This window comes from Moschus berezovskii, chromosome 2, assembly GCF_049115385.1.
Source record: "Moschus berezovskii isolate FMDL1 chromosome 2, NW_MosBer_1.0, whole genome shotgun sequence".
NCBI classification, from domain to species: Eukaryota; Metazoa; Chordata; class Mammalia; order Artiodactyla; family Moschidae; genus Moschus; species Moschus berezovskii.
This window is the reverse complement of record NC_142461.1, coordinates 36,642,809-36,665,259: the sequence shown is the minus strand read 5'-3', so window position 1 is coordinate 36,665,259 and position 22,451 is coordinate 36,642,809. Positions and strand designations below refer to the sequence as shown.

Sequence of the window (22,451 nt, the reverse complement as noted above, 5' to 3'; positions counted from 1 at the left end):
CAGAGGATGAGATGGTTGGATGGCATCACCGACTCTATGGACACGAGTTTGAGTGAATTCCAGGAGGTGGTGATGGACAGGGAGGCCTGGCATGCTGCCTTTCATGGGGTCGCAAAGAGTCAGACATGACTAAGTGACTGAACTGAACTGAACTGATACAATTTTAATAGGATTTCTAATAATTTAATTAAAATTGTTTTCCATTTGGCATCCCATAGACTGTGGAGTAAAACTCAGTATAGCCCGTCTTAATGCATTTCATTGTGACTGCAAGTTAACTACATACATATATATTTTTTTCTTTTTACTTCTCAAGCACTGAAACAAAGAACACTGGGTTTTGATCAAGAGTGCCTGCTCTAGGTTGATTTCTCATTGTCTGGGGCCTTTAGAAGATAGTTCAATTATTCGTTCATTCCACAGCAAGCAATCATTAGTTTCTGTCATTCAGAAAACATGGTGCTAGCCGCTGACATAAATTTAAGATTTGAGCTATTTTTTTTAAGAGTTTAGAGCTTTGTGTGGGAATATAATTCTAAATATCACATCATAGTGTGATTAGTGCTATCATCACAGTTGCATATTTAGGAGCATCAGGTAGAAGCAAATAAGTTCTGCTGGAAAATTGTGGAAAGGCAGAATATCAAGGAGCATAAAATTGGTATAGAGAAGAAAAACACAATATAGGAGGTAAAAGGTGTCAGTTCAGAACTTTTTAAGCAATCAAAAAATATTTCAGTTAACTCCTATTCACTAGGCCCATGATTTCTGGTAGCTAATCAAATAATTTGATAAGTGACAATGGATTAATCAATTTGACAATGCTCCTTTACCAAGGACTTTTTCCAAAAGCAATAACTTGACGAAAAGGAAAAACATCAGCAGTAGGTCATTCAGACTCTGCTGTGTGCAATTTTTAGAGCAGAGTGCCATACCTACTCTCAGGTACTAAGTCTATATCAAATGGCTTATCAAGCTTAAGTATAGGAGAGCACTCCAAATCTCATTTCAAAAATGAATAAAGGAAATATAAATTAAGCAAAAAGATTTCTAATGTGTTTTCATTTATACACAAAGGTTATACTTTTCTGTTACAGATAACTTTTAAAATTCTATCTAAATAAATTATATTACGGTTACTATAAATTTAAGTAACAGCTATGGCTTTTACTTATTCATCTTACAGGCAGCACTAACTTAGTAAACACAGATTCATAGGGCTGAATGTGTTCACTCTAATACAAATATACGGACAGAAAGAAAGGGAGCGAAGGAGAGAAGAAACGTCCAAAGGGTACTAACAAGGTACTAATCAGGTACTAATGAGGGTGCTAAGTAAGGAAGGGAAAAGATGCAGAGAGTACAAGAAGCAGGCCTGTGAATAAGAATCACCAGTTGAAATAAGCACGCATTTTAATGTTGTGCTTTGTGAAGTTAGACATACATTTTAATAATTGCTTTTAATGATTATTCATGAATGAATTATTAATTAACTCTCTAGACTAAAAATATCATTCCATGCTTGCTAAATAACATTTCCTCAAATGAAAGAAAAAAATATATATGAAGAGGAAAAAACTTCTCTCATCATTAGTACTTCTGTAAAGTCTTTGTATTTGATCTTGCTATAACTAATGCTTGTTTGGTTAGGACACTTCCACATCACAAATTACAGCATTAAAGTTCACAGATGGATATAATGTACACACAGAAAATGAATTATTTTGCAGTGAGACTAATAGTAGAATAATATGTGTACCAATTGTATGGCTCTGCATAGGTTTATGCAAATATTTTTTTTCTTTTTGTCTTTTTTAAAGGGGTTTTCTCTTCAGTCTTTCTTGGTAACAATAATTGTTCTAAAAATTTGGGTCTGTGTTTAGATACTCTGAGACAGAAGTATAAAAATTCCCAACTGCTTGTAGAAAAAATAGATTCTCAATCAAACATAAAAGTTCTTTTCTTCAATTCTTAGTGAAAAATAAATTCAGATTCATGCTAAGTCATGTATGTTAAATAGCAGGTCAATATAAAAGGTTAATCCTATATGGTAATTCTGCTCCCCCCCAACACAAATTACCCCAAATCAGTTAGAAATAATTTATCTATTTTCTACAGTTTCCCTATTTTTTAATTCTTAAACAGTTTTAAAGGTTACTTTCCATTTATGGTTATTAAAAAATATTGACTATATTCCCTATGTTTCACAATACATCCTTGAACCTGTCTTACATCCAATAGTTTGTACCTCCCACTTTGCCACCTCTATAATGCCACTTTCCCACCACTAGTAACTCCCAGTTTCTTTATATATCTGTAGGTCTGCTTCTTTACTGTAATATTCACCAGTTTGTTGTATATTTTAGATTTCACATATAAGTGATATCATAGGTTATTTGTCTTTTTCTGACTTATCTAACTTAGCATAATGCCCTCCAAGTCCATCTATGCTGCTGCAAATGGCAAAATTTTGTTCTTTTTCCTGGCTGAATAGTATTACATTGCATAGTCATACAATATCTTCTTTATCAAATGTCTTTGATGGACATTTAGGTTGCTTCCCTTTCTTGGCAATTGTAAGTAACGCTGCTATGAACATTGGGGTGCATGTATTTTTTCTGAGTGAGTGCTTTTGGTTTTTTTTTTTTATGATATATTCCCTGGAGTGGGATTATGTAATTGCTGGGGTATATGACACTTTTATTTTTAGTTTTTGTGAAGAACCTCCATACTGTTTTCCACAGTGACTGTGCTGATTTACATTCTTGCCAACAGTGAATAAGGGTTTTCCTTCAGAACATTCGTTATTAGTGTTTTGCTTTTTTTTTTTTTTTTTTAATTTTGGCTTTGCTAAGTCTTTGTTGAGGCAGGCAGATGTCTTGTTGTGGAGCACGGACTCTAGAGTGTGTTGGTTCAGTAGTTGTCCCACACAGACTTAGTTGCTCTGCAGCATGTGAGATCTTAGTTCCCTGACCAGGGACTGAATCGCATCCCCTGCATTGGAAGCTTGACTCTTAAACACTGGACCAACAAGGAAGCCCCATATTTGTGTTCTTTTTGATGACAGTCATTCTGACAGGTGTGAGATGATATTTCATTGTGGTTTTGATATGCATTTCCTTGATGATTAGTGACGTTGAACATCTTTTCATGTGTTTTTTGGCAATCTGCATCTCCTCACTGGTAAAATGTCTATTCGGTTCTGCCCATTTTTAATGCTTATGTAATTGCTTAAAACTATGCCCTCCCTCATAGCTCAGTTGGTAAATAATCTGCCTGCAATGCAGGAGACACTGGTTTGAGTCCTGGGTTGGAAAGGTTTCTGCGTTCTTATTGCCATTCATTACACTCAGTAGCTAAATCTGATTCTTACAGAGGTCCACCAGAACGCTCAGATTCCAAGATTAAGACCTCATTCATACCCAAGAAAGGAGAATCAAAAATTCCTTAGTGGTAGGTAATTCTCAAAGTGCTACTTACATCATGGAACATTCTTATTTTTTCTCTTCTGAGTTCCATTCAAAAGAAAAAAAGAAATATTAGAGAACTTGCCACAGTATAGTATGCATATAATCTGTGTATATGTCTGTCTTCTCTAAGAACCTCTGGATTTCACACTGGCAGAGTTTTCTATATCCCTTTATCCTTCGACTACATCTAGTCCTCAAGTATGTATATAGTGTACCTCAAAATGTCCACTGAGTTGCTTATTTAACTATAGAGATAGCTCGATTGATAACCCAAGTGAAGTGCTAATAAATGTGATTGTTTTGTCAATTACTGAAACAGGTGATTTATCAACAATGAAGTTTATTCTCATTTCTTTGGGAAAATGGATATTAAAAGTATTCACATAAAATAGTAATGCTCTAAATATTTAAACAATTGTAAGATAAATGATGCCCTAGAGAAATGGATTCAGTGTTAATGTAGAAGTGTAATTATCTTTATTAAAAGTGTATGAATACTAAAATTCTTGTCAAGTTAACAAGGTTGAGAATCTGAAGTTCTTAAAACTATTCAGATGCAGCCACCTGACTCCAGGTCAGGGCTTAAAACTGCTACACTCAGATACTAATTCCAATAGTTGAAGAGACTGACAGAAAAAGCTGAATCAATTGAATTCATATGTGATTTATCTTTATTTTCACTTAAATCACATTCATTACCCACAATATTATTAATATCTCTGTGTTGAGTTCTAATACCTGCTGATTACTCCCTTCCCAATCCTTGCCCTCAACCCACCCCAAAGCCCGCTATTCTTTAAAAAGTTGGAAGTTTTTGAGATATAATTTCCTTATGCCTTCTACACATTATAGAAACTCTCAATATGCTATCACTTAAGAGATAATTCAACCTATTTACATAATTCCACTGATGAGGGACTCTCTGGTAAAAGGTTATTCAGATTTTTTATAACATTAAATAGAAGAAGTTAGTTGAAACTAGAATATACTAGTTAGATCCTAGTTCAGTTAGTTCAGTTCAGTCGCTCAGTCGTGTCCGACTCCTTGCGACCCCATGAATCACAGCACGCCAGGCCTCCCTGTCCATCACCAACTCCCGGAGTTCACTCAAACTCATGTCCATTGAGTCGGTGATGCCATCCAGCCATCTCATTCTCTGTCATCCCTTTCTCCTCCCGCCCCCAATCCCACCCAGCATCAGAATCTTTTCCAGTGAGTCAACTCGTCGCATGAGGTTGCCAAAGTTAGAACTAGAATATACTTCCTTAAAATCTCTGTCTATTGACCCTAAATTCTGCTTTCTGAAACAGCAAAATCTAAACATAATTGTTTTTCAATTTTGGGTTCTAGTCTATTCCAAGTTTCCCAGTTCTTTTTCACTCTATTATTTATTATTAAGCACTTATATCCTATAGCAGCATCCTTTGGATAACTGACCCCTGTAGCCTTCCTATTCATCTCTTCTGCTCTCACATTCTTCCTGTTTTAGCTTATTCCCAAAACCCAAGGCCAGTGTTAAATGCATTAATTTATCAATTCTCTTCCTTTTTCTATTTTTAATATTGTAATATCTATCAATACTCTGACATGTCCAGTTGTCTGTTCAATGTTTAGCATTCTTGTCTAATCTTTCCTGAAACTCAGACTTTGAAAGCGTGCCAAGAGTCTATTGCTTACTTTTAATCAGTCATCATACTTTGAATTTCCTCCTTTTCCTTATTTTGTCCAACTTAAGTTTCTGAATTCTTAAATCAAGATCGTAAACCTTCTCCAAAATGGCCATCTTGCCCGAGAGGAAACTCCAGCTACTTATAATGTCTGTCTAACCAAAATTTTCTAAATGAGTCCCCCTTCAATATGCAGAATATTTTTAGGACTTCATTATGATTTAGCTTGTGACACCTGCTTTTCCAGAACATGGAGTTTTACCATGCCATATCTATATTTTATTGACATAACAGCCTCCATAATTGATCTGTCCAAGTTCATTAACACAGTCTTGCAACCAGTAAGTAATATCGACACGTTATAGTTCAGACTATACTTTTCCAATTAGATTAACTGAAAAAAAAAAAAAAAAAGCAAAACACTATATCTTTCTTCTTTTTCTTCTATGGAGAACAAATTCTGAGAAAAAAGTAAACAATATTATAATAAAGTTACAATAACAATAATAGTTCTCTCCTATTTCCCTTATCCTGAAGAATACAAAGTACATTTAATTTCTAAAAACAAAATGAATAAAGTGAATGGATTAATCTCTACTTAATATCAGTTTAGGCAATTGGTTGAACATATATTTTCATATATTTTATTCTTAGTCTTTTAAAAAAGTGATCACTGCCTGTATAACTTCTTTATTTAAAATATATTTAAAATTAAAACTCCTTCAAAGGTAATGAGGCCTTAAACACTTCTTCAGTTTCAATCTGGATGTAATCTTCCAGGTAAGTCCGACCACAAATTATAATTTGTTACAACAAATAAAAGAAAAATGAAACTCATGTATTATACCGGAGAGAGGCCAAAAAGGTTAACATTTCCTCTCCCAGGCCTGAAAGAAAGTCAATAGAAGAATGCTTGAAGCTTTCACCAGAAAAGCTGGATCTTTAGTGATTGTGAAGAAAATCTATTCTGAAATTGTACCTATTAAAGAAAACAGATAGAACAAAGAGTGATGTAAGATCTGTAGAGAAAATAAAAAAGCAAACACTATGATTTTTTTTTAAGGCTTCAGTAAGCCTTACACAAGAACCAACATTAGTTCAACAATGGTTCTTGATGCAAAGTCTTTAAGATTCATGTTGGTATCTTAATATTGAGATTTATCTTTCAATACTTTAAGAAAGGTAAATTATAAAGAACAAACTATTGCCACTTAAAATAGTTTAACAATGAAGAGAATTAAATACTATTAATATACTATTACATAGAAAATTCTATATTAAAAAAACACATAAAACCAGACATATGCAAAACAATCACACTGGACTACTCTCTCACATTATGCGCAAAACAAAGTCAAAATGAATTAAACACTTAAACATAAGTTGTGAAACCATAAAAGTTCTAGAATAAAACGTAGGATGTAAGCTCTTTGATGTCAATCTTAGTAATAATTTTGGGGATAGGTCTCCTCAGGCAAGGAAAACAAAAGCAAATGTTAACAAATGGGACTACATCAAACTAAAAAGATTTTGCATAGAGAAGAAAACTATGAGCAAAACTAAAAGTTTGCCTACAGAAAAGGAGAATATTTTTCCTAATAATATATCCAATCAGGACTTAATATTTAAAATATACAAAGAACTCATATAACTCAACAACAAAAAATAAACTTGACTTTTAAAAAATGGTTGTGGGGGGGCAGAGGATCTGAATAGACCTTTTCCCAAAGAAGATACACAGATGCCCAATGTACCTATGAAAAGATGCTCAACATCACTAATCATCAGGGTAAGTACAAATCAAAATCACAATGACATATCATTGTACATCTGTCAGGATGATAATTATAAAAAAGACAACAAATAATAAGTGCTGGCAAGGATGTGAAGAAAAAGAATCTTGTCCACTGTTGATGGGAATATAAATTGATATAGCCACTGTGGAAAACAGTATGGACATTCCTCAAAAACTAAAAATAGAACTACCATATGATCCAGCAAAACCACTCTTGGGTATTTATTTGAAGAAAACAAAAAGACTAATTAGGAAAGATATATGAACCTCTATGTTTATTGCATCATTATTTACAATGGCCAAGATACAGAAGCAATCTAAGTGTTCATCAACAGATGAATTGATAAAGAAGATGTGATATAAATGGAAAATGGCATTACTGGTCAAGAGCCCACCTGCAAATCCAGGAGACAAAAGAGGTGCAAGTTCAATCCCTGGGTCAGGAAGATCCCCTGAAGGAGGGCATGGACACACACTCAACTATTCTTGCCTGAGGAATCCCATAGACAGAGAAGCCAGGTGGGTTACAGTCCACAGGGTCGCAAAGAGTTGGACATGACTGAAGCAACTTAGCACTCATGCTCATTCACTAAATTTTAGCTCAGTTCAGTCACACTTGTGTTCGGCTCTTTGAGACCCCATGGAGTGCAGTGTGCCAGGCTTCGCTGTCCACCACCAAATCCCAGGGCTGGCTCAAACTCATGTCCATCTAGTCAGTGATACCATCCGACCATCTCATCCTCTCTCATTCCCTTCTCCTCCTGACTTCAATCTTGCCCAGCATCAGCGTCTTTTTACAGTGAGTCAATTCTTTGCATCAGGTGGCCAAAGTATTGGAGTTTTAGCTTCAGTATCAGTCCTTCCAATGAGTATCAGGAATGATTTCTTTTGGGACTGACTGGTTTGATCTTTCTGCAGTCCAGGGGACTCTCAAGAGTCTTCTCCAACACCACAGTTTAAAAGCATGAATTCTTCAGTGATCAATTTTATAGTCCAACTCCCACATCCATACATGACTACTGGAAAAACCAAATCTTTGACAAAGTAAATGTCTGGCAAAGTTGGCAAAGTAATGTCTCTGTTTATATGCTGTCTAGGTTGGTCATAGCTTTTCTTCTAAGGAGAAACCATCTTTTAACGTCATGGCTGCAGTCACCATTTGCAGTAATTTTGGAGCCCAAGAAAACAAAATTGTCACTGTTTCCACTGTTTCCCCATCTATTTGCCATGAAGTGATGGGACCAGATGCCATGATCTTAGTTTTTTGAATGATGAGTTTTAAGTCGGCTTCTTCACTCTTCTCTTTCACTTTCATCAAGAGGCTCTTCAGTTCCTCTTCACTTTCTGCCATAATGATGGTGTCATCTGCATATCTGAAGTTATTGATGTTTTTCCTGGCAATCTTGATTCCAGCTTGTGCTTCTTCTAGCCCTGCATTTCGCATGATGTACTTTGCATATAAGTTAAATACGCATGATGACAATATACAGCCTTAATGTACTCCTTTCCCGATTTGGAACCAGTCTGTTGTTCCATGTCCAGTTTTAACTGTTGCTTCCTGACCTGCATACAGATTTCTCAAGAGGCAGGTCAGGTGGTCTGGTATTCCCATCTCTTGAAGAATTTTCCAGTTTGTTGTGATCTACACAGTCAAAGGCTTTGGCATAATCAATAAAGCAGAAGTAGATGTTTTTATGTAACTCTCTTGCTTTTTTGATGATCCAACGGATGTTGACAGTTTGACCTCTGGTTCCTCTGCCTTTTCAAAATCAAGGTTGAACATCTGGAAGTTCACAGTTCACATATTGTTGAAGCCTGACTTGGAGAATTTTGAGCATTACTTTGCTAGCGTGTGAGATGAGTGCAATTGTGAAGCAGTTTGAACATTCTTTGGCATTTACCTTCTTTAGGATTGGATAGAAAACTAAACTTTTCCAGTCCTGTGGCCACTGCTGATTTTTCCAGATTTGCTGGCATATTGAGTACAGCACTTTCACACCATCATCTTTAAGATTTTCATAGCTCAACTGGAATTCCTTCCCCTCCACTAGTTTTGTTCATAATGATGCTTCCTAAGGCCCACTTGACTTTTCAGTCTAGGATCTGGCTCTACGTGTGAGATCATACCATCATCGTTTTCTAGGTCATGAAGATATTGTTTGTATTTTTCTTTGTATTCCTGCCACCTCTTCTTAATATCACTAAACTTACTATGATAATCATTTCACAGTGTGCATAAGTCAAATCATTATGATGCACACCTTAAACTTATACAGTTTATCAATTATAATTCACTAATTGTTGCATGTCAATTATATTTCAATAAAATTGGAAGAAAAATGAAGAAAGCTAAACTACAGACAGCAAATGATGTGTCAGTGCAATTAAGCTAATGATGGGAAGAATTAAAGAATATATATAATTTTTCTGTAAATTGAGTATTTTTTAATCATTTCAAGTTAAATAAAACATAGAAGACAAACATTCTTCTAATTTTGCTGCAAAGAGCCATGCATTATTTTTAGATTATGTCTTATTTTTGGCATTCATTCTTTATGTTCTCTCAGTCTGAAACCTATCCTTTGCAAGTATCTGTATGTTCTACCTCTTGTTTTTTCAAGCCAAGTCAAATATACCCTTTTAATTTCTCTTTCCTTGTTCATCCTTTCTAAAACTGCAAACCCCACCTAATCAGTTCCTATCCTTTTCTTACATTTTTCTTTGCTCCCATCGAAACACTCACAAGAGCAGGCTTTTTTTACTTTCGTTTATTACTATAACCTCAACAACAATAATAATATGTACCACATGGAAGGCACTCAATGGGCATTTGTTGAACCAAAAACCGATGAGGAAGGAACCCTAGAAAATAATCTTATGCAAAGCCTATCATTTCTAGCTAGAAATTCAAGAAGTTCAGAAGAAAAAAGAAACATGTACTTATTTAACACAAGAGATATAAAAGGCACCAGAATAAAAATAGATGTCATACTAATAGAAATAAAATGTTAGGAAGAATCTTACAAGTTTAATATGACATCCATAATTAAATTTTGTCATATTATTGCAAACCAATAAAAGAATATTGTAATACAATATTATATTACAGAGTCTTAACCCATATTTTTATTTTAATCATGTAGCAGATACTCAGTGAGACTGTCCCATGACTTTTATGGTGTCAACATGCTGCCAGTGTCTTAAGCTTAAACCGACCCATTCTTTGTGCATAGAAGACAGTTGAACTTGTCACTCATTTCTATCTGATATACTTGAAATGAAGATTCACTATGGGTATTCTACAAAATTACTCTAGATCTTTTTCACTTGTTACACATTATTTCTATTACCATCTCTATGCATCTTTAAACTCTGAATTATTTGTTTAGAATCTTCAAATATTTTTTGGACATGTTTCCTTGGTTTTAAAATGTAAATATTCCTTAAAATACTCCGACATACGTACCCTGGCTTGCATTGTTCTCTTTTGCTGTGTATTAGGGCCACTTCCCTAAGTCAAGCTCCTTGGAAATCTATTGCAATCAAAAGAGTGTACAGAATCCTAGTTTAGAATTAGTGAACATTAGAGATGAAAGATAACGAGAGCAGGGGAGGGGAGGTAATCACATCAGATCAGTTCAGTTCAGTTCAGTCACTCAGTTGTGTCCGACTTTTTGCGACCCCATGAATCACAGCACGCCATGCCTCCCTGTCCATCACCAACTCCCGGAGTTCACTCAAACTCAAGTCCATCGAGTCGGTGATGCCATCCAGCCATCTCATTCTCTGTTGTCCCCTTCTCCTCCTGCCCCCAATCCCTCCCAGCATCAGAGTCTTTTCCAGTGAGTCAACTCGTCGCATGAGGTAGCCAAAGTTTTGGAGTTTCAGCTTTAGCATCACATATACATACACAAAAGATAGTTGAGTGAAACAATGGGAAAAAAAAACAAGTAGTGTTTATTGAATAACTTATTTTAACCCTAGTTAACAGCACCAGAACAGAACAGAACAGAACAGCACCAAATGATGGTATTGTTCACATGCTGGAAGCAAGGTTTTATTGAGTTAACCAATTCCATGCTGCTCAGCACTTAATTATCTCTCTCAAATGCCATACTGATCATTTAATTCATCTATCCAAAAATTCAATAGAATCCTAATTACCTCAAAAAATAAAAAATAGGTATCATTCATAGTCCTCTTGGATATAATTTCAATTCCATCCTCAATTATATTTCCTAAATACTACTTTCTAAACAAATCGACATTAAGAAAATCTCTTCAATGCCTTACACTTTTCTGCCCAAATTATTCATAACCTGGTATTAAAAAACTTTATAATATACATCTGATATTTTTTTTCTGTTTATCATCTATTAGTTATTACACAAATTTTTTTATCCAGCAAAGCTGGTTTTCTTATGATATTAATATAGTTTAATGTCTTTATTATTTACTGTCCATCTGCCTCTACTAGAATATAATATTCAAGAGGGGACAGACTTGAATCTGTTTTCTTTACTAATATGTCATAAGCACTGAAACAATATTGATGAATAATTTTCAAATATTTTATGTTTTCATAGTAGCCATGAGTCAATTGTTTCCTCTCCATTCTCAAAGTGTCTGCTTTAAATTAGGCTCTCATTAACATTTTCTTGGACCACTATAATAGTTTTCTAGCTAAATTTCATTCCTAATATTTTCCCAAGTTAATGAATCCTCTTCTTAAGAATGTGTTTTAAAACAATAATTTGATCTGGTCATTTTTCTCCTAGAAATCAAATCATTTCTAAGAAATGTTGTTTTATGATCTTGTACAAATCTACTTTTCCAATGTCTTCTTCTGTCACTGCACAACCAGAACACATTTATCCTGGCTACTCTACTGAAGAAGATAATCCTTTTAATATATTTCTAAGCACAGAGCACCGGTTAATGAGCTTCCATAAGAAATAATGAGAGCTCAGGGTTAGTAAAACAGAGTGGAGGAGGTGGTGGTTTAGTCACTAAGTTGTGTCTGACTCTTGTGACCTGATGGACTGTATCCTGTCAGGGTCCTCTGTCCTTGGGATTTTCCAGGCAAGAACACTGGAGTGGGTTGCCATTTTCTTCTCCAGGGAGTCTTCCTGACCCAGGGATCAAACCTGTGTCTCTTGCATCTCCTGCATTGGCAGGAAGATTCCTTAACACTGAGCCACCTAGGAAGCTCATTTATGTAGGTACAATTCATTTCTGGGCCTCCTCGGATTAAAACTGGGCCTCCTGCACTGTAGGCAGATTCTTTAACATCTGAGCTACCAGGGAAGTCCCAAATTAATTTCACAAAACACTAATAAGCTGTGATGCACGATTTGAAGTAAACAAACCTTTTAAAAGGTTTTAAATTATTTGGCATGACTGAATTTGTAGCCCAGAGTGCTGATAGCATTATTCAATAAAACTCAGCTGCTGTTGGTGATTCTGCAGCAGTCATAGACAATTGGAGTGATCTTGTAATGCTAAAAGTGATTTTCAAAAAGAAGGGGGAGATGTCATAGTCCATAAGCTACATCACTGGATAATACTCTAAGATGGATACTTTAAGGAACCATATGTGAGTACAGGGGAAAAAGGAAATAGTAATCACTAGGGTCCAACACAATTTCTGTAAAAATTAATCAAATCAAACTAACCTTGGTTGCCTAGTTGTGAAGCTAGTAGGTCAGGAATATGTTATATAATTATGAAAGACATAAGGAAATAAAGGTTCTACTTATTCTTGTGACTGAGATAGCGTGGTCTGCTCATTATCCCTGTTTCTTTGCTCTATTGGATACACAGCCAACTATATTTCTCTGTTTCCCTTGCAGTTAAGTGGACCTATGTGACTAAGTTCTGGCCAGCTGACTGAACCAAAACTGATACACAGCACTTTCATATTGACTCCTCTTCCGTGAAACACAGTTGTGTGTCTAGTCATTCAATCATGTTCAACTCTTTGCGACCCCATGGACTGCAGCACGCCAGGCCTCCCAGTCCATCACCAACTCCCCGGAGCTTGTTCAAACTCATGTCCATCAAGTCGGTGATGCCATCCAACCATCTCATCCTCTGTCATCCCCTTCTCCTCCTGCCTTCAATCTTTGCCAGCATCAGAGTCTTTTCCAATGAGTCAGTTCTTCTCATCAGGTGGCCAAAGTATTGGAGTTTCAGCTCCAGTATCAGTCTTTCCAATGAATATTCAGGACTGATTTTCTTTAGGATTGACTGGTTTGATCTCCTTGCAGTCCAAAGGACTCTCAGATTTTTTACTACTGTGCCACCTTGGGAGCCCCTTGGAGGACTGTACCTCTATAAATATGTACTCTCTGTTTCCCCATGTGATATTCTGTCTGCTGAATATATTATAATCAAGGTTTTCACCCTTGCCATGAAACAACTCTTGCCAGGGTCAAAAGTGACCTTCACATGGCTAAACCTATTGTTTTACTTGTTTTCTCTCCAATCTCACTCCCTTTGATTTCTCAAAAGTAACTGACATGTTTGTTCAGTCTTATTTTGGCTTTAAAAACACTATTATCTTTCTTCTTCTATTTCTTTAACTCTGTAGATATGTGAGTTTGTGGATGTTTATTAAACTTATTCTGAATATTTAAGTGATATCATATGCCATATATTATAAACTTATATAGTGCTTATGTGCTATGCTTATTTGCTCGGTCATGTCCGACTCTTTGCACCTCCACGGACTGTAGCCCACCAGGCTCCTTTGTCCATAGGATTCTCCAAGCAAGAACACTGGAGTGGGCTGCATTTCCTACTCCAGGGGATCTTCCCAATCTAGGGATCAAACCCAAGTCTGTTTCATCTCCTGCATTAGCAGGTGTATTTTTTACTTCTGCACCACCTGGGAGTCCCTTGGAAGACTGTACCTCTATAAATATGTACTCTCTGTTTCCCCATGTGATATTCTGTCTGCTGAATATACTCTAATCAAGGTTTGTACCCTTGCCATAAAACAACTCTTGCCAGGGTCAAAATTCACTTTCACATGGCTAAACCTATTGTTTTGTTTGCTTCTTCCAATCTCAAACTACTTGATTTCTCAAAAGTAACTGACACATTTGTTCAGTCTTATTTTGGCTTTAAAAACACTACTATCTTTTTTTTTTTTCTATTCTGTTAATTCTGTAGATATGTGGTGGATGCTCATTAAACTTATTTTGAATATTTAAGTGATATATATTTAAGTTTATCTATATTATAAACTTATATAGTGCTATGTGCTGTGCTTAGTCACTTAGTCATGTCTGACTCTTTACAACCCCATGGGCTGTAACCCACCAGACTCCTCTGTCCATGGGATTCTCCAGGCAAGAATACTGGAGTCGGTTGCCATGCCCTACTCCAGGGGATCATCCCATTCCAGGGATCGAACCCAGGTCTCTAGCACTGCAGGCAGATTGTTTATCATCTGCACCAACAGGGAAGCCCTTATAGTGTTATATGTCAATAATATCTCAATAAAACTGGAAGAAAAATATAAAAAACACTGCTGTCTTGTCTCCTCATATCTATATCACTAGTCACTTATGTTGTTTGCTTTTGTGATCTCATCTCCCCTCCTTACTGCTCCCATCCCTACGGTCAGTTACTAGACTCCAACTTTGCATGCCCTCACTAAAATGCTCTCACCAAGTTTCATGCCTTAAAATCAACTATACAGAGGTAATTGACAAAATATATTTCCATCTCACACCTTTCACTTGAACATTAGACCTATCCATCCAATCTGCTTCCCGAGCAATTTTATCTAATAGGATTGCAGACTTGATGCCAAAATTGAACTCTTCCTTTTCCTTTCAAAAACCGAGCTTCATGTCTTCTCTATTTGGTAACAGATAATAGTATATTAAAAAGCAGAGACATTACTTTGCCAACCAAGGTCCGTCTAGTCAAGGCAATGGTTTTTCCCGTGGTCATGTATGGATGTGAGAGTTGGACTGTGAAGAAGGCTGATCGCCGAAGAATCGATGCTTTTGAACTGTGGTGTTGGAGAAGACTCTTGAGAGTCTCTTATACTGCAAGGAGATCCAACCAGTCCATTCTAAAGGAGATCAATCCTGGATGTTCATTGGAGGGACTGATGCTAAAGCTGAAAGTGCAATACTTTGGCCACCTCATGCGATGAGTTGACTCACTGGAAAAGACTCTGATGCTGGGAAAGGTTGGGGGCGGGAGGAGAAGGGGACGATGGAGAATGAGATGGCTGGATGGCATCACCAACTCTGTGGACATGAGTTTGAGTGTACTCCGGGAGTGGGTGATGGACAGGGAGGCCTGGCGTGCTGTGATTCATGGGGGCGCGGAGAGTCGGACACGACTGAGCGACTGAACTGAACTGAACTGAACTGAAATGTATTCCAGTTCAGTTCAGTTGCTCAGTCGTGTCTGACTTGTTGCTACCCCATGAACTGCAGCATGCCAAGCCTCCCTGTCCATCACCAAATCCTGGAGTTTACTCAAACTCATATCCATTGAGTCAGTGATACCATCCAACCATCTCATCCTCTGACATCCCCGTCTCCTTCCTTCAATCTTGCCCAGCATCAGGGTCTTTTCCAATGAGTCAGTTCTTCGCATCAGGTGGCCAAAGTATTGGAGCTTCAGCTTCAACATCAGTCCTTCCAAAGAACATTCAGGAGTGATTTCCTTTAGGATGGACTGGTTGGATCTCCTTGCAGTCCAAGGGACTCTTAAGAGTCTCCTCCAACACAACAGTTCAAAGGCATCAGTTCTTCACCACTTAGATTTCTTTACAGTCTAACTTTCACATCCATACATGACTACTAGAAAAACCATAGCCTTGACTAAACAGACCTTTGTTGGCAAAGTAATGTCTCTGCTTTTTAATACGCTGCCTAGGTTGGTCATAACTTTCCTTCCAAGGAATAAGCGTCTTTTAATTTCATGGCTACAGTCATCATCTGCAGTGATTTTGGAACCCCAAAAAATAAAGTCTGACACTGTTTTCACTGTTTCTCCATCTATTTGCCAGAAGTGATGGGACCGGATGCCATGATCTTAGTTTTCTGTATGTTGAGCTTTAAGCCAACTTTTTCACTCTCCTCTTTCACTTTCATCAAGAGGCTCTTGAGTTCTTCTTCACTTTCTGCCATAAGGGTGGTGTCATCTGCATATCTAAGGTTATTGATATTTCTCCTGGCAATCTTGATTCCAGCTTGTGCTTCATCCAGCCCTGCATTTCTCATCATGTACACTGCATATAACTTAAATAAGCAGGGTGACAATATACAACCTTGACATACTCTTTTTGCTATTCGGAACCAGTCTATTGTTCCATGTCCAGTTCTAACTGTTGCTTCCTGACCTGCATACACGTTTCTCAAGAGGTAGGTCAGGTGGTCTGGTATTCCTATCTCTTTCAGAATTTTCCAGTTTATTGTGATTCACACAGTCAAAGGCTTTGGCATAGTCAATAAAGCAGAAATAGATGCTTTTCTGGAACTCTCTTACTTTGTCAATGATCCAGTGGATGTTGGCAATTTGATCTCTGGTTCCTCTGCCTTTTCTAAAACCAGCTTGAACATCTGGAAGCTCACAGTTCATGATTATTGAAGCCTGTCTAGCAAAGTAATGCTCAAAATTCTCCAAGCCAGGCTTCAACCACAACAACAAATGTATTCCAGATGTAGTCAAATAAACTTGAGATCAGTCTTGACTGTCATTTTCCACACTCCACACTTATTCCTCATCAAATTCCTCCCTTTCAAAATATAGCCCTCAATAAACTACTTTCACTAGTACTTCCACTGTTATCATCCTGGTCTAAGTTGTCCTCATCTCTCATCTCTTATTGTTTAAGTTTCTAACTGGTTTTCTTCTTTATACATTGGGGTTTTTTGTGGTTTTGTTTTTTTTTTTTTAACACGAAGTCTGTCTCATCCACACACAAATTTGGGTGATACATTTAAGAAATTAGAGTTTTCAAAAAATTGGTATAATAATAATGTACAGAATGATCTTTTTAAAATGACAATCAGATCATATCATTTTTCCAAACTTTATATAAATGACATTCATTCAAATTTGAATATGTAAAAAAGACTGTTTAACATATTACATTACATCAAAAAACTACAGTTATTTTTATTTTTTAAATTTTTTTTTAAATTTTTAATTTATTTTTTATTGGAGGCAAATTATTTTACAATATTATATTGGTTGGTTTTGCCATACATTGACATGAATTCGCCCTGGGTGTACATGAGTTCCCCCTCCTTAACCCCCCTCCCACCTCCTTCCTCCCTTTATCCTCCCTCTGGGTCATCTCTGCACACCAGCCCTGAGCATCCTGTAACATGCATCGACCCTGAACTGGTGATTGGTTTCACATATGACAACATACATATTTCAATGCCATTCTCCCAAATCATCCCACCCTCACCTTCTCCCACAGAGTCCCAAAGACTGTTCTATACATCTGTGTCTCTTTTGCTGTCTCGTATACAGGGTTATCATTTGCATCTTTCTAAATTCCATATATATGTGTTAGTATACTGTATTGGTGTTTTTCTTTCTGGCTTACTTCACTCTGTATAATAGGCTCCAGTTTCATCCACCTCATTATAACTGATTCAAATGCATTCTTTTTAATGGCTGAGTAATACTCCATTATGTATATGTACCAAAGCTTTCTTATCCATTCGTCTGCAGATGGACATCTAGATTGCTTCCATGTCCTGGCTATTATAAACAGTGCTGCAATGAACATTGGAGTACATGTGTCTCTTTCAATTCTGGTTTCCTCGGTGTGTATGCCCAGGAGTGTGATTGCTGGATCATATGGCAGTTCTATTTCCAGTTTTTTTTTTTTATTATTATATACATGTTTTTCTCTGTAATTTATTTTAAATACATTAATTTTTAAATGATGCTCATCTTGTTTTCATCTGGTGGTAAAATACTAGTGCAACTTTTCATCAAAATAAAGTTTACCACAGATATAAATGAATTTTCCCAATTGAAAATGGCCCTTCAGCTGCCATTAAACGAAATTTCTCAACCTAAGTGAAAAAGAATTGGTAGCTGTCATTATAAGAAAAAGTATATAAAGTACTACAGCATCACCTACACTGCTTACAACACAAATTTTGAAAGAACTAGAGATGCTTTATAGAAGTTTAGTTGGTTTTGAAAAGGCACATGGGTGTGTGTTTTTTTTTAAACATTCTAGAAATTTGCCACCACCACTCTGTTTCTGTTGCAGAGATGACATCTATGACTATCAATCAGGGCAGACAAGAATGTTGTTCAAACTAAAGGAAGTCAGAAGCCAAAATTTAACTGCACAGTAACAACGCACTTTTCTTCATGCAGTCTTGTTTCCTATATATTCAAATTTTCTAACATGCATCAGAATACATAAACTTGTATTCTAATGATTTTACATTTGATTTTACAACATGGGGGGAAAAAAAACTTGAGGAAGGACATGACCAGGGACAGTAAGAACTCTTACCACAATGAAAATATACATTCGTACCCAACTATATAATAAGAATATAATCCATTTAAGTTTTCCAGAAATATACTTCTCAAAGCTTCCCATTCACTTATGGGAAAGATCCCTCCTCTATGGCAAAGTGGGGGGGAAAAATCAGTCTGTTTCCATAGAAACAGTTCAGCACAACAGGAAAGAGTTTAACTTTGGTCCACATGTCTGTTAGCATACGGACAGTCACACTGCCCATCATCAGTTCAAAAACCCAACACATAAATTTAAAAATATATGCATTTGTTATTTCATTCTAAAACTGGCATAGGTGTTCTGTTCTCATTTCCTGCCTTTTCAGCTTGGGAATCCACTGTTGATTTGGTCTCTAAACCCTCCGCATCTTCGTGTTCTGCTGTAGCAGACTCAGCAGCATCTGCTTGGGTAGGCTCTCTCTCCTCTTGGTTCATGATTTCAGGGGTCACTTGATCCAAGTCTGCTTCTAGAAGCTCAGTCTGTACTTCCACTGGCATCTGATTTACCCGTTCAACATGCAGTTCCTCTACATGGACTTCAGTACCTTCTTCAGTCTGAATTCGCCCCACTTCTAGATAACTTACCTGGACCTGCTCTGGAAGCTCACTCATGTGTGACTCGTGCACTTGGCTGTCCTGGAGCAGATCTGGATGGACCTGTTCCACAGTCACTTGTGCTGAATGCACCTGAACCTGGAGCAGTGGTAACACGTGCACCTTCCCAACTTGTTTGATAATAGTCATTGATGTCACAGGTTCAGTTTGCACACGTGTTTCTACTGAAAGAACTTCTTCAGTTACCAGGCGCTCTGAAATATTATGAGTATCAGTGAGATGCCTCCTTAATTCATTTCCTTGCATAAACCACAAGTCACACAGAGTACAATGGTTGGGTTTATCTCCAGTGTGTATCACCAGGTGATCTTTGAACTGGTCCCAGCTGTTAAACACACTATTACAGACCTGACATTCATACAGTTTCTTTCTCCCCTTTTTTGCTCCCACTCCAGTCTGGCATGCAGTCAAGTGACATTTGAGGGTACTATTTCTAGCAAATCGTTCATGACAATTTGGACATTCAAAAGGTTTTTCACCTGTATGTTTTCGAAGATGCTCTTTAAAATGTCCAAAGTGGTCAAACTGCTTCTCACAGTACTGACATATGTGTATTTTTTTTCCCAGTTCTCTGCTTCTTACTGACTCCACCTTCTTCAAGGTGGTAACACGCGCTCAAGGAGGTGCTGTTTCCACGCGCTCTCCCGAAGATACCTTTTATTGCATATTTCACACTTGAAACTCTCAGTGGAGTGTGATTTCATGTGTTCCTGTTTGCTTGTGGGGTCAGATGCACAGCCGTCATCATCTTTAATCTGCCCTTTTCTATCGCCTTGGCGGTACTTGCTGGTAATATCTGCCAACAATGCCAGAGCGGAATCATCAGAGGAACCTGTACTCTGAATGTACTTTATGGACTGCTTGGTAGAAGCCACTTCCTACGTTTCGATGCCTTCATCTTCCACTTCGATTGTGCCTTCGGCAATCTCCACCTCAATTTCAACAGGTTCAGATTCTGCAGATGGCAACGACTCAGTGATAACATTTGAAGTTTCTGCAATCTTTCTTTTTTTTGCTTCACTTTTCCCTGTGGTATTTTCCTCTAGTGGAGCTGAGTTTTCTTTGTTTCTGACTTCAAGGGCTTTGATAGCTTCTAGCATCTGTAGAAACTCTGCTGCTTTCCATACATCATTGGCTTCTTCTTCTCCTTGTATCATTAACTTTGCTGTATATGTGAACTCAATCAAATGACGAAACACCTTCTATCTCCACCAAAGGTTCCTGAGTAAACTCCTGAAAGAATTTATAGAAGAACTTGCTACAAGCAGCCAAAACAGCCTTGTGGGCCTTAAAATGGTGTCCGTCGACAATCAGGGTGATGTCAGTAAACCGGTCCTGCTCTCGCTGTTCATTGAATCGGTCCAGGATCATTTTATGATGTTCAGGGAACTCCTGAAGGCATTCCATCGTCTCTTCGGCCTCCATGGCCGTCAGGTTGCTCCCTGAACAGCGCCTCTCCAGGCATGTCCTCGCCAGTATCCGCGCGCTCCCTCTGCTTGGGTCCGGCCGGCGCACGTGCGCTCGCTCCAACACCCGGTCGGCCGTGGCGCGGGCAGCGAAGGCCGCAGGCACGAGCACGTTACGGCCGCCTAGGATCTTCCTCCTGGGTGCCCGCCCTCTATTTCCAGTTTTTTGAGGAATCTCCACACTGTTCTCCATAGTGGCTGTACTAGTTTGCATTCCCACCAACAGTGTAAGAGGGTTCCCTTCTCTCCACACCCTCTCCAGCATTTATTGTATGTAGACTTTTGGATAGCAGCCATTCTGACCATGGTGTGAAATGGTATCTCATTGTGGTTTTGATTTGCATCTCTCTGATGATGAGGGATGTTGAGCATTTTTTCATGTGTTTGTTAGCCATCTTTATGTCTTCTTTGGAGAAATGTCTGTTTAGTTCTTTGTCCCATTTTTTGATTGGGTCATTTATTTTTCTGGAATTGAGCAGCAGGAGCTGCTTGTTTATTTTGGAGATTAATCCTTTATCAGTTGCTTCATTTGCTATTATTTTCTCCCATTCTGAAGGCTGTCTTTTCACCTTGCTTAGAGTTTCCTTTGCTGTGCAGAAGCTTTTGATTTTAATTAGGTCCCATTTGTTTATTTTTGCTTTTATTTCCAATATTCTGGGAGGTGGGTCTTGGAGGATCCTGCTGTGATTTATGTCGGAGAGTGTTTTGCCTACGTTCTCCTCTAGGAGTTTTAGAGTTTCTGGTCTTACATTTAGCTCTCTAATCCATTTTGAGTTTATTTTGGTGTATGGTGTTAGGAAGTGTTCTAGTTTCATTCTTTTACAAGTGGCTGACCAGTTTTCCCAGCACCACTTGTTAAAGAGACTGTCTTTTCTCCATTTTATATTCTAGCCTCCTTTGTCAAAGATAAGGTGTCCATAGGTGCGTGGATTTATCTCTGGGCTTTCTATTTTGTTCCATTGATCTATATTTCTGTCTTTATGCCAGTACCATACTGTCTTGATGACTGTGGCTTTGTAGTAGAGCCTGAAGTCTGGCAGGTTAATTCCCCCAGTTCCATTTTTCTTCCTCAAGATTGCTTTGGCTATTCGAGGTTTTTTGTATTTCCATATAAATTGTGAGATTATTTGTTCTAGTTCTGTGAAAAATATCGTTGGTAGCTTGATAGGGATTGCATAGAATGTATAAATTACTTTGGGTAGTATACTAATTTTTACAATATTTATTCTTCCAATCCATGAACACAGTATATTTCTCCATCTATTAGTATCCTCTTTGATTACTTTCAGTAGTGTTTTATAGTTTTCTACGTACAAGTCTTTTGTTTCCTTAGGTAGATATATTCCTAAGTATTTAATTCTTTTTGTTCCCACAGTGAATGGAATAGTTTCCTTAATTTCTCTATTTTCTCATTATTAGTGTATAGGAATGCAAGGGATTTCTGTGTGTTGATTTTATATCCTGCAACTTTACTGTATTCATTGATTAGCTCTAGTAGTTTTCGGGTAGAGTCTTTAGGGTTTTCTTTGTAGAGAATCATGTCATCAGCGAACAGTGAAAGTTTTAGTTCTTCTTTTCCAATTTGGATTCCTTTTATATCTTTTTCTGCTCTGATTGCTGTAGCCAAAACTTCCAGAACTATGTTGAATAGTAGTGGTGAGAGTGGGCACCCTTGTCTTGTTCCTGACTTTAGGGGAAATGCTTTCAGTTTTTCACCGTTGAGGATAATGTTTGCTGTGGGTTTGTCATATATAGATTTTATTATGTTGAGGTATGTCCCTTCTATTCCCACTTTCTGGAGGGTTTTTATCATAAATGGATGTTGTATTTTGTCGAAGGCTTTCTCTGCATCTATTGAGATAATCATATGATTTTTATTTTTCAGTTTGCTAATGTGGTGTATTAC

At 37.3% G+C, this 22,451-nt stretch overlaps 1 protein-coding gene and 1 pseudogene across 2 annotated transcripts in view; both read right to left on the bottom strand.

Annotated features, from left to right (window-relative positions):
- The window catches only part of ERBB4 (erb-b2 receptor tyrosine kinase 4), a 1,317,642-nt gene that overhangs the window by 519,593 nt on the left and 775,598 nt on the right, over positions 1-22,451 (bottom strand). The gene's annotated exons all lie outside the window — the stretch shown is intronic.
- On the bottom strand, positions 17,454-20,721 carry LOC129538321 (zinc finger and BTB domain-containing protein 35 pseudogene; annotated as a pseudogene).